Genomic DNA, 14,342 nt, shown 5'->3' on the forward strand with positions numbered 1-14,342 from the left:
GTAGACAGTACAGTCTATCTGCTGGTTACATTACATTACATATCGGTCCATGCTGCCATGTGGTGGTAGCCTGGTCTCGCCCGTTGCTCTCGGGGAAGTAATGGTGATGCTGGACTTGACAGGGCACTGATAACCAGCCAATCATGGAGACTTTGTTGTACCTCGCGCCATTAAGCGGCTTCCCCTTCGCCCATGAAGCTCTCACGTGGATGGGATCCACTGTCACTGTTGGATCCGAAGGTACGCGCGCCCTCATAGCCAATCAAGCGTCCGGACGTCCGGATGGACGCACGGCCTGTGCCCGTGCCGCCTCGCCGGCCGGTCTGGTCCTCCGGCCAACCGACGACCTTTCTCTTCTCTTGCGTGCGCTTGCTTGCTGGCTGGCTGGCTTGCGGCGGCGCTCTTCTCCTCGGGCGTGCGAGCGCCATGTCGGAGGTTGGGGTCATGTGGCACGCGCAGTGCGAGCTGGCGGGCGCGGGCGTCGGCGCCGTCGCTGTCCCGTCCTGGTGCTGAGCGCGACGCGGGGCCGCTGGGGCCACGGTGATTCGTATTGATGATTCCCCGCGCGACTGGACGGATCGGGTTTCCTGGCGGTCGCTGTCGTGGCCAGTAAGATCATGGGGTCGCTGGGGGAGGCTCCTCGGGGTGTGACGGACGGGGGCGAGTCCGGACATCCCTTCCCTGTTCGCTCCGCTCCGCTGCCACGGGACGGATGGCAGGCAGCGAGGGAGCTCCGTTCTTCCGTCGATCCGTCCGTCATCATTGCGCGTCCTGCTGCTACTGCTAGCTGCTGTCCGTACGCGTTTGGCAGCACGCACACGCCCGTATGGGTTCTTCTTGTTTACAATGTTTGTACTGTACTACGCGCCAAGGCGGCGTTCAATTCAAATCGATCGTCCCTAAGCTGCTCAGTCTCTCACCATCGTCTGATGTCTCACTCTAATGCATCATGCAGGGGCGGCTGGTTACGAGTTCCGAATTCCCCACCGGTTTCTGCCCGCATCATCGCGTCCTATCTACCTGGCCCCCAAGATGGTAACATTTCGAGATAGATTGGCATCGGCCAGGTGTCCAAGACGGTGTAGCCTCGTGGCGACAGTGCCCCTACGCAGATTGGTGAGCCGACACCACCTAGCTTTCCATGTGGGCGACGCCGGGGAAGTTAAGGCCGCATAGTGGTGCGTGCATCAACCTTAACCCACCTTTGCATCAGTGAAAAGGAATGTCTTGGAAAATCTGGGCGCCGATGCTGTTGAGGCACCTGCAATGTTCGCCTCGCAATAGTTACTTGACAGTCCGCCCTTACCCCTGTTGGAGAGGTGAGGCGAGAGTGAGACTGATGATGATGTATTATGAATATGATGCTGCTCTCTCTCTTCATCTGGACTGGACCACATGGGGTGCCACAGTGAAAGTCGGATGCAGCTGAGCCAGGTGGACGTGGACGCGGACGCATGCATGGATCTCTCCTCGCCTTTGCACCACAGCACACAACGGCATATTCGGAGGGGTCCAGGTCCAGGTCCAGGATCCATATACACGCGCACTGTGCACATCACTAGAAAATTTAGTTTTAGGATCTACGAGCCACTGTACATATATACGCTACCGGCACAAGGTAGGGCGCTCACGTGACGAGTTGGATCATTGGAGACGAGGTATCATGAACCTGATACAGTACGACCTCGGAGGAAACCTCGCATCAATATAATGGAGGGAGTATGTACCAAGTCCTATCCGTGTACGGACACGTACACGTGACGATATGTTTCGATAATCCGAGCACAGTACATTGGAGGCGCTGGCAATCTTGTCGTGAGGGTGGGCGAGGAACCTTCTGCGGATATAGATGCAAGCAAGCTAGCTCACAAATCTATATACAAATTTAATTTTAATAGTTGTCAGGAACAACCCATTAATTAAGGACGTATTCGGTTTGGGGATAGAGACGAGGTGGGATATCTAATTTCATCCATTGTATTGTTGAGAGACACTAGGGACGAAGTCATCCTCAACCAAGAATATTTCCTCATTTCGAGTAGCATGTACCTAAAATTTCATTTTTCTTAACAGATGCAAGCAGGCTATCTCACAAATCTATATAATAAACTTAATTTTATGAGTTGTCAGAAGCAACTCATTAATTAAGGACATGTTTGGTTTGAGGGATAGGGACGAGGTGAGATACCTCATTTCATCCCATTGTTTGGTTGAGAGACACCAGGGACGAAGTCATCCTCAACCAAGAATACTTTCTCGTTCGGGGATAACCCGGATCTAAAAATTTAAGATACATGTTTGGCTCTGTTGCCGCTATTTCTTTTTCTGTTCGTCTTTTCTTCCTCGCAATCGTTGTGTTGGCAGATGTGACGATATGGGCGGCGGGACTGAGAGGTGGCGGCTTCAATGCAACATGGGCTAGGGCCGGGGCTAAGTTGACGAGGGATGAGGCTGTTGCTCAGACGGATGGTGCCGACGTAGTGATAGATGAGGGCGTGGCCTCAGCGGATGGTAGCGCGGATGGGTTGGAGAGGTGATGAACTAGGCCAGTACAGAAGAACACAATGTGTATGACATGTGGGCCCTACCTAAACAGAAATCTAACATATCACAAACAGTAACATGTATACCTTCTCATGGTCCCTTCATCGAAACACAGAACTAGGATGACTCCACTCCTCTAACCAACACATAGAACTAGAACGATACCAACCCAAAAAACTAGAATTGAGCCATCCCATACTACTCATCCACAAACCAAACACAGTCGCCTAGAGGTTTATATGCGGGTTCATGGGTGGTCTGTTGCATCCCTATTTGCTGGTGGTAGTCGTTGGTAGTCACATAGACATCGGTAAGGGCATACGAAGCTTCCGGTGGGGTACCATCTAGAGATTTGTTTGTCTACCCCAATGTTCTATTGAGAGTATATATCTATAGTACCTCGTGCCTATCATAAGTCGGTATTGTTTTCGTAGAATATATGTGTCAGATGGAGCCCTCCAAAAAGTAGGAGGTGAGTTAGTTTCTCTCAACCCCCCTTGTGAGGATGACCTTTCCCTTCTTCCTCCTTCCTCCCAACGAATCATTAGGGGCGCGTTTGGTTTCATGATAGGGTTAGCTAGGCTCGTGCCAGAGGAGCCAGGATCCCGATAGCCATGCCAAACACATGTACCGCATTTTGGTCGGTTGTCCGCGTGTCTGTAGCCTGGTTGCATTGGGTTCTTGTTTGGTTAAGCGCATGCAAGCCATCCTGTCATTTTTTCTCTCATAGATGTGCACACTTGCATGCATGCTCTGCATCGCATGGGCCTGTCAGAGTTTGAACGTAAAAAGTTCCCACACCACCAGAGCCAGCCCTGGAGCTCTGGAGCTCACTTTTGCATTGCATGGGCCAGGTTCGATTGGTGTTGTTGATGCAAAAGCTAATCTGCAAACACAAAGGGCTAATACCCGATTCAAACGTTAAGGCGTGCCAGCCGATTTGACCTTACTATCGGCAAAGGCGATAACTCGAATACTTTGGTCCTGACAACAGCGATGCGCCAGGATGCCACGGCCAAGAGGTATTTACGCGGAACTTGAGAATACGCCGAGCTTAAGTCGACGAACTCCTAAGAACTCGTAGTAAAAAGGAAAATATGACGAAGTCGTCGAAAAGTAGATGCTGGAATATGAGTAAAAACGTGTGTTTGATTGATTGATAGATAGATGTCCCGATTACAAGGCCCTAGGGTCTATATTTATACCCTGCTCAAAGAGCTACAACCAGACACGACTAGAATTCGAATTTCAAATTTAAACAGAATCCGTGTACAAAACAATTTAAACAACTAAGGAAAACATAAAACTATCCTGCCGTGACAAGCTGGGACACCACCACGGACCAAGTAGCAACCTCCAAGTCTTCCTTCCACGTCATCGACAAACTCCCCATCGGCAACGATCAATACTGGCCATCGGCATCACCACCCACGGACTTAGCCACATTCACCTATCTCCTCATCGGCAATCATCCTTATCGGCAACTCTCCTGCAGACCAGTCACTATTACCCTTTCTTGCTGATCTACATTCTACCGATCCTGGGTACGTGTCCAAAAATGGTGTCAACACATGCCCCCCAATTCCGGAGTATGAAATCATTAATGCTCCGAAATTCTCTGCAGTAATGATGTCTTCCCGCAATTAATCCTCCCAATTTGGTAACCGACAACCTTAATCTGAACAACCTTGGTTCGATTCCTCCGCAGATTCCTCGAAATCCTCAACTTCCCAAACGGACATCTCCGCTTTAGTCGTCCATCGGTAATGTTACCGTTACAGAGACCTGCCGATGAACTGACCAGGACGCCCTATTCAGTAAAGCATCTTATCCTCCCAGACAAATATCCCCACTTTATCCGCCCATTGGCAATATTACCGTTACAAGGCGCTGCCGATGGACCGACCAGGAAATCTCGCACAGTAAAATATCTCCAGATCACGACCGCTTCCTGTCAAATCACCTACACAATCCCTTGATTACCCTGCGAACAATTACCATATCTCCATGAGTATCCTCGGATTTCACGGATACGGCGAAGTAATAAGTCAGATTTACCCTTGCCCATTTTGTCCTATAAATAGTTCCTTCTCGGGTACTCCTTCTCCATCGCATCATTCCACAGTTCCAACTCCACCTCCCTGGCGGCGGCGCTGTTCGAGATCTCCAAGAACTCCAACAAAGTCCCTTCTTCACCAACCTCGAAGCCTTCGATCATCCTTTTGTGAGGAGATGGCCATCAACTTCACCCTTCCTGAGGTTAGTTCTTCATTCCACCTCTTGTGCTTTTACCGCATCTCTGTTCATCCGCAATTTTATTTTACTGAACATTTTTTCTTTTTCTTTCTTTGTTCTTAAAAACTATTAGGATCTGTCCAATAAAATTGTCATCCCTACCGATCAGCCACACCTCCAATGTCTTGGTCCGTTAGGGAATCCAGATCCCACCGATCTTATTAATGCAGAAACAAACATAATCCCTCTTAGATCCAAAAATTTTTCTTTGGATCTGTGGAAGGATACCTTCCGTTCTTGGCCCAGTCCTACCGTGGGATGGAAGGATTGGTTCCTGAGAGTTAGCAACTCAAATGAAGTCCAATGGGGCGAAAGAAAACTGGACCAATGCATCAGGCTGTCCATTGCCGATATGCATAGGAATGAGTCACTGTTGATAGCTGCATCTTATTTCTGGTCGGACACCCTTAATGCTTTTGTCTTTGGTCACGGCCCTGCTTCTCCTACACTTGCCGATGTGGTTATGCTCACCGGCCTAGATGTATCTTCTGCCGATAGCACCCACTTTTTTGATACGAAACCCAGTGCTAAGGTAGAAACTCGCTCCATCGGCGGTTGGTCAGGGTACATCCAGAAATACAAACGAACAGGTCCTGTTAACATAAAGGAATATACCAGCTTCTTGAACATGTGGTTGGACAAGTTTGTATTTTGTGGTCGATCGGCAGGACCAACTTCCGTCTATCTAGCAGCAGCAGAAAGATTAGCCAATGGTGGCCGATTTTCCCTCGGCCGATACCTGCTTGGGGCAGCTTACCACCTCCTCCACCAAGTAACTAGGAAACTCTTGCTCGGCCAGTCCATCGGCAACTTGGGGGGTCCCTGGTGGTTTATCAACATGTGGCTTAGCCTCCACATGCACAAGCGTCTCGAGTTTGACCTCTTCACACAGCGCTTCCCTAGGGATATAACCGAAGATTATGAACTGGATGAGGAAGAATCGGCAACTCGCCCTCCTCTAAACTTCGGCGAGGCTGTCATAGTTCTGCCTGGTACAGGGGGCAATGCAGACCAGGTCAGCCGATTCTTCCAAACCCTGTATGAAGGTCTGACCAGAGAACAGCGAGCATGGTTGCCCTATGACGATCCAGACACTATGTTTCCCTTGGTCTTCCATCCGTTCAACGATGCTCTCAACAAGGATCATGAAGTGATGATGGCACTGATCACTCCTAGAGCTATACCAGTAAACTTCTTCGGCAGTGGGAAAACCTCCAACCAAACCTATGAGTTTTATAACCCATCGGCACTAGCCCGTCAATTAGCTTTCGGACAGCTGCCGATTGCACTCTGTTATGCCGATGTGATAAAATCCAGGGAAGCCATCACTAACCTCCTCGAGTGGATTCGAGTAGCCCAACTGCCACCGAGTGCCGATACAGATGCAGACTTATCAGAATGGATCCCAGCCGCCTTCATTACTCAATCGTACAAACAATGGTGGGAGGAATGGAAGGAGCATTTGTTCTGCAAATCGGCTCTCTCGTACCGTGGCATGATCGATCCCCAGTACGAAGTTCCCAGTAATACTGTAAGTATCTCCAAACCAATGTTTCAATTTTATTTCCATCGGTAACTCACTTTTGTATTATATTGCAGGTTGACAACGTCCCTCCATCGGTCAGCAGGAGTGGCAAGCCGATTGATCTTTTTCCATCAGGTCCGATCTCTTCAATCGACAACAACGCCCCCACCTTGGCTGCCGTCATGCACCGAGGCGCACGCCTCAAGAAGGTCACCTCCAAGAGGACCAGGACATCTCCATCGGTAGCTGCCTCTGCTTTGGCAGAGGCCTTCAAGGTATATTTTCAACCTTTTTCATACCGATTCCAGTCTTACATCTATTACACTTGTACTCATAAATTTCCCTTTCTATATCAGCACACCGGCGCATCGGCAAAGACCAGAAGCACAAGTGCCGATGCCCCCTAGTCCAGTAAGCCGAAGAGAAAAGGTGCCAAGAGTACCAGAGCACAAACAAAGCGCCAGAGAGTAACAACGCCTCCTCCTCCCCCGGTATCTCCAATTCAGGTAGAACTTCTCCCTCTTCTCCAGAAACACAGACACAGCAAGTACCATCTCCCCCTCAGCCGCAAGAAGTACCTCAAGTGGAAGAACCCCGGCCAGAAGAGCCCCAACCAGAAGCACCTCAGCCAAAAGACACATCGGCTGATATGGGCGAGCAGACTACCGATCCAGCAGGCTCAATCATAGCATCGGTAGTTTCCTCGATCCAGACAAGCACTGCACCTCCTCAAGGTAACATACTTTTACAAAAGCATTGCCGATGAACTTGTTTTCCCTATCTTATAATTACTCTTGTCATCCTTCCAGCTGACATAGTCCCGTCAGCAACCCCGGCTGATCAACCCGTGATTCCATCGGCATCTTCCAGCCAGAGGCGAGAGATTGCCCTGAAACAAGTAAGTTATCCAACTCCTGTCTGTATCATTTATCAATACCTGACCACAAAATAACTCATTTTATTTCTTTTTCAGGAGCAAGACTCTCCCGATAGTTTGTTCTCTTTCGCCATCGACATCTCCGAAGATGAAGGTGAAGAAGCAAGTTCCTCTCGGGCAGTTGGCATTACATCGGCAGAAATTAGGGCAAAATTGGAAGAATTGTCGGCCCTCCTCTATCAAGACACAGCCCAACTAGTCGATGATTCTGATTCGGCCAAAGCTTTGTTCAAGACCCTTAGAGGCCAAATCCCCGCCGATGCTGAAGAAGTTCTCTTTCAAGCCGCACATCTAGAGAGCCGTCAGCTGCAGTACCAGAGGGCTGCCCAACGTCTTGCCGACAGAGCTGCTCAGACTCAGCTTTCTGAGGAGATGATGAAAGAAAAGCTTCTTACCGATGAGAAGCATAAGAACATCGGCACCTTGAAGTCCTCAGGAGATGCATTGAAGCACATGATCTCTGATCTGTCAGCAAAAAGAGAAGCCTTGTTGGCAGAGCTAAAGCAAATGGAAGAAGCCTTGTCCCAGGCTCAACAAGAGCTGCCTGAGGCGATCAAACTCCTTGAGCAAGAGCGAAATATCCATGGCCGTAAAGCGCTGCAGTTGAAGAAGAAGTTGAAGCCAGTGGAAGGCTCTGCCGATGAAGACATCAAAGAGATAGAAGCAGCCAACCAGATCCGCCTGCGTGCTATATCAGCGATCCAGGCGTTGCTGAACATGTGAATTCTTCATCGGCAACATACTTGCTTCTTTCTGCTTTCCAAACTTCCTGATATTTAGTCTAGCTGATAGGACTGTTATCGACACCTTTTAAAACATCAAGTCCGGCCCCAGACACATTTTGATCCAGCCGATAGGAGTGTTATCGGCACTTAAACTCTTATGCATCGACCCATATGCTTGGGTAGTACTTCTTCAGATATTTGCCATTTAATGCTCTGGGAAATTCAACCCCTTCGAGAGTTTGTAAAATATAGGCATTACCAGGAGCATATCGACTTATCCGATAGGAACCCTCCCAATTGGGAGACCACTTCCCAAATTTTGAAATTTTAGTCCCAATCGGTAAGATTAGCTTCCATACTAAATCTCCATCGGCAAACTCTTTAGCCTTTACTTTCTTATCATGCCATCTGGCAACTCTCTTCTTATTCTCTTCTATACTCATCAAAGCCCTTAGCCGATGCCCTGCTAGATCATCTAACTCGTCTGTCATCAAAGTAGCATAATCATCGGCAGCCAATTGATCTTGAAAAGATAGTCGCCTAGACCCAGTCTTGACTTCCCAAGGCAGCACTGCATCATGCCCATATACCAACTGATACGGTGAAACTTTAGTCGACCCATGACAAGCCATCCGGTATGACCATAAAGCCTCGTTTAGCAACGTGTGCCACCTCTTAGGGTTTTCTTCAACCTTCCGCTTAATAAGCTTGATAATTCCTTTATTAGACGCTTCGGTCTGTCCATTAACTTGAGCATAGTAAGGAGAAGAATTTAATACTTTAATCCCCATACCGATTGCAAATTCATCAAACTCCCCTGATGTGAACATAGTACCCTGATCGGTAGTAATTGTTTGAGGAATTCCAAATCGGTAAATGATATGCTCTTTCACAAAATCGATCATATTGGCCGATGTAACTTTCTTCAAAGAAATAGCTTCAACCCATTTGGTGAAATAATCGGTGGCAACCAAAATAAACTTATGTCCTTTGCTAAATGGTGGATAAATCTGGCCGATCAAATCAATTGCCCATCCTCGGAACGGCCAAGGCTTGATGATAGGATTCATGGCCGATGCGGGTGCCCTTTGAACATTGCCAAACTTCTGACATCCTTGACACCCTTTGAAATACTTAAAGCAATCCTCAAGTATAGTTGGCCAATAATACCCATTTCTTTTGATTATCCACTTCATCTTAAACGCCGACTGATGCGCTCCACACACACCCTCATGGATTTTCCCTATCAAACTCTTAGCCTCATCATCACCTAAGCACTTGAGAAGAACCCCATCAATTGTTCGATAATATAATTCATCTTCGAGGAGCACATACTTGGTAGCTTGAAACCGAATTCGTCTCTCAACCTTCTTGAATGGATCCTTCAAATAATCAATGATTTCTTTTCTCCAATCATCGGCATCGATTGCCGATATTGCATTAATCATAGGCTGATATCCTGAGGCATGCTGAGCCAACCGATTGGCCTCTTCATTATGCAATCGAGGAACATGCTCTAACCGGAAATCCTTGAATTCCTTCAACAGTTGCATACTCCTCTCATAATAAGTTATCAAGACCTCACTTCGGCATTCATAGCTTCCAGCCAATTGATTTATAACTAGCATAGAATCCCCGAAGATTTCCACGGCGTCAGCATGAACTTCCCTCAGCAATTCCAGACCCTTTATCAAAGCTCGATACTCAGCTTGATTATTTGTGGACGTGGCAACAATCGGCAAGGAAAACTCATACTTCCTCCCCAGAGGGGAAATTAATACTATGCCGATTCCTGCCCCCCGGTCACATGTGGATCCATCAAAGAAGAGCGTCCAAGGTACAATTTCTAAAGTCTCCACTGTACCACAATGCTGAGTTACAAAATCGGCCATAATCTGTCCTTTAACCGCTTTAACCGATTCGTAACGCAAATCAAATTCTGACAGTGCCAAAATCCACTTACCGATCCTGCCACTCATGATCGGCATAGACAGCATGTATCGGACCACATCATCTTTGCAAATAACAGTGCATTCGGCCGATAGCAAATAATGCCTTAGCTTAATACAGGAGAAGTACAAGCATAAGCACAGTTTCTCAATAGCCGAATTCCTGGTCTCAGCATCAATCAACCTCCTGCTTAAATAGTAAATCACACGTTCCTTCCCTTCAAATTCTTGAATTAAAGCCGAACCGATGACCATCCCATCGGTAGATAAATACAATCTGAAGGGTTTCCCTGGCTGAGGTGGAATCAGAACTGGAGGATTTACCAAATAATTCTTGATTTCATCCAGGGCCAACTGTTGCTCTTTCCCCTAAACAAACTCTTGATCGGCTTTCAACTTAAGCAAAGGACTGAAAGCACGAATTTTACCAGACAAATTAGATATAAACCTTCTGATAAAATTTACCTTGCCGATCAAAGATTGGAGCTCAGTCTTGTTGGTAGGGGCAACTATTTTGTTGATAGCATCAATGGATCTTCGACTAATTTCAATCCCCCTTTGATGCACCATGAAACCAAGAAATTCTCCCGCCGATACACCAAATGCACACTTATTGGGATTCATTTTCAAACCATGTTTCCTTGTGCATTCTAACACCTTTCGCAAATCGGCAAGATGCTTTGTGAAATCTCCATATTTAACCACCACATCATCAATATAGATTTCCACCAGCTTGCCGCTGAACTCATGAAATATAAAATTCATAGCCCTCTGATAGGTAGCACCTGCATTCTTCAAGCCAAAAGTCATGACTATCCACTCAAACAACCCAACACGACCAGGACATCTGAATGCGGTCTTCGGAATATCTTCTTCAGCCATGAATATTTGATTGTATCCTGCATTGCCATCCATAAAGCTGATAATCCGATGCCCAGCCGTAGCATCAACTAGCAGATCGGCAACTGGCATCGGGTAGCCATCCATCGGTGTAGCCTTGTTAAGATTTCTGAAATCAATGCAGACCCGAAGCTTTCCATTTTTCTTGTAGACTGGAACCACATTGGAAATCCACTTGGCATACTGACACTGTCGAATAAATTTAGCTTCAATCAGTTTGGTTATTTCAGCCTTGATATCAGGAAGAATATTAGGATTACATCGGCGAGCTGGCTGCTGATGTGGCCAAAATCCAGACTTGATAGGCAACCGATGTTCAACAATTAATCGGTCCAAACCAGGCATCTCAGTATAATCCCAAGCAAAACAATCTTTATATTCCTTTAACAAATTAGTTAACTGTTGCTTACACTCAGAATTTAATTTAGCACTAATGAAAGTAGGCCTAGGCTTATCACCACTACCTATATCTACTTCTACCAAATCATCGGCCGATGTGAATCCCTGGCCTAATTTTCCATCGTCGGCGAACCTATCCATTAAAAACCTTCATCAAAACCAACTGCTTGGATCGGTGAAATTTCATAATCGGCAACCTTCAGAAAATCTTTTTCCCAAACTTCTTCCGAAATACACCTAGTTCTTTCATAGGTGTCTGCCTCTGCCGATGCAATGACATATGAAGAATCTCCCGGGACAATCTCAATCTTGTCACCTACCCACTGGACCAAGCATTGGTGCATTGTAGACGGGATGCAACAATTGGCATGAATCCAATCTCTTCCCAATAGTAAGTTATAAGCACCCTTTCCACTGATCACGAAGAAGGTCGTCGGCAAGGTCTTGCTGCCGATGGTCAACTCAACGCATATTGCCCCCTTAACTGGAGACACGTTCCCTTCAAAATCTTTGAGCATCATATCGGTCTTGGTCAAGTCCTGATCTCCTTTCCCAAGCTTCCGATACACTGCGTATGGCATAATATTGATAGCAGCTCTACCATCAATCAAAATATTGGTCATTGGCTGACCATCCACTCTTCCCTTGACATACAGAGCCTTAAGATGTTGTCTTTCATCATCGGCAGGCTTTTCAAAGATAGCCGTCATCGGATCCAGGGCCAGCTGAGCTATTTGGTCGAAAAACTCCAACTCATCATCGCTGGACGGCGCAAGGAATTCCATCGGCAACATAAATACCATGTTGACACCTGCCGATGGACCTTTTTCCCTTAGGATCTGATTGTTGCTGATCCCCAGACTGGCCAGAGTTCTCGCCCTTGCTTAACTCTTCTCGCCTCTCGCGTTGTAACCTTCTCTTCTACGTCCTAGTCAACCCCTCTGGACACCATGGAGGATGTTGCTGCCGCCTTACCGATGGGCGATGATTTTCCCTTGACTCCATCCAATAAGTATTGGCATCCCTACAGAAGATGAACTCATCGGGAACCCGTGCATTAGCCATCTCTTCAAGTTCTTCCGGGTTTCAGGGAAAATATTCAACACGATCGCCGAGCCTGCCCCCCAGCCGATCATGAACGAACGCTCTCCCCTTAATCGGTCTATTGAATCGCCGATCATCATTATGATAGCGCCGATCGGATCTGTCATACCGATCATAACCGTTGCACTCAGGACAATCTCTGACAGTAGAAAGCTTGATATTTTCCTCCCAACAATGGATGAAGAACGGACAATTCTAGTGATCCCTATGCCGGTTCCACTTTTGTCGGCGTCTTTCTTCTTCCCGATGATACTCTTCTTGCTGGCGCCGATACCGATCCTCACGCTGCTGCCAAGTCTCCCGAGGCCTTCTGTGAGTTATTACAATACCGGATCGGGGAGGCCTTCCTGAGTTAGTTCCCTCCTGGATTAAGCCTTTTCCCTTGGCATCGGCAGTAGTGATCTGATGCTGAGGATCCACTGATGCACTTCTTTCCGCTGCTTCCGATGTTAAGACCTTGGCCTTTCCCTTAGCATCCAGCATGTTTGTTGGGAAAGGATGTTGATCAATCTTCATCGGCTTCTGAGCTTTGGAGCTATCAAATTTGATCCTCCCGGATTCTATAGCCGATTGCAGCTGTTGCCTAAAAACTTTGCACTCATTGGTGCTGTGAGAAGTTGCATTGTGCCATTTACAGTACTTCATCTTCTTCAATTCTTTAGCCGATGGGATCACATGATTGGATGACAACTTGATCTGACCTTCCTGAAGTAGAAAGTCAAATATCCTATCGGCTTTGGTGATGTCGAATGCGAACTTCTCAGGCTCTTTATGCCCAAAAGGGCAAGACATCGGCTTCTTATTCTTCACCCATTCTGCTAAGCCGATGACTGGTTCTTCATCAGAGTCCGAGCTTGCCGCTTCATCCACAAACGATACCTTTTTATTCCATGCTCTCTTGGGCTCAAAAGGCTTGATATCTTGATCAGAAATTCTCTACACCAAATGACTTAAACTTTTGAACTCCTGAGATGCATATTTGTCCCTGATGTGTGGCAACAAACCCTCGAAAGCCAAATCGGCAAGCTGCCGATCATCCAGAACCAGGCTATAGCATTTGTTCTTGACTTCCCGTATTCTCTGCACAAAATCTTCAACCGATTCATCATTGCGTTGCTTTAATTTGACCAAATCGGTGATCTTCTTCTCATGGACCCCAGAAAAGAAGTACTTATGGAATTGTTTCTCTAGATCGGCCCAAGTAATCACTAAGTTGGGAGGTAATGATATGAACCAGGTGAAAGCCGATCCAGACAATGACGACGAGAACAGGCGAACCCTTAACTCGTCCCTGTTAGCAGCTTCTCCACATTGGATGATGAACCTGTTGACATGCTCCATGGTTGATGTATCATCCTGCCCTGAAAACTTAGTAAAATCTGGCACTTTATACCGATTTGGAAGCGAGATTAAATCATACGCGGGAGGATACGGCGTCCGATAAGAGTAAGTGTTGAATTTGGGTTTTATCCCAAATTGGTCTCTCATTACTTCAGCAATCTTATCGACCCAATAAGCATCGACATCTTGCCGATGAGGCGGCTGCGGATCCGGCACCTGCTGGTAAGCTTCCACGTGTCTGTGCGGTGCACGATCTGCATGGAACATCGGGTTGGTCAATTGGCCACCAACTTGCTGACCACCGATCTGCTGACCGCCAAACTGTTGTCAGCCAATCTGTTGTCCGCCGATCTACTGTCCGCTGATCAGCTGCCCAAGATTCATTGACTGGCTGGGCAATCCCTGATTCTGGAACCCAGGGTAGACCTGATGACTCTGTTGGGGCGTTTGTGGAAAGACTTGCTGCCCAAGCCATCCATTATTAGCGTTCATCGGCATAGGCCCTGCCGATGACTGATAATTGGGTATCATCATTGAATTGACATACCCTGGCTGAGTCGTAAACCTCTGTTGCGTCAGCATTGAATCTGCCGACGCGTTAGGCATCTGGAACGTTGGAGCTT

Source organism: Sorghum bicolor, chromosome 2 (assembly GCF_000003195.3).
Source record: "Sorghum bicolor cultivar BTx623 chromosome 2, Sorghum_bicolor_NCBIv3, whole genome shotgun sequence".
Lineage (NCBI taxonomy): Eukaryota > Viridiplantae > Streptophyta > Magnoliopsida > Poales > Poaceae > Sorghum > Sorghum bicolor.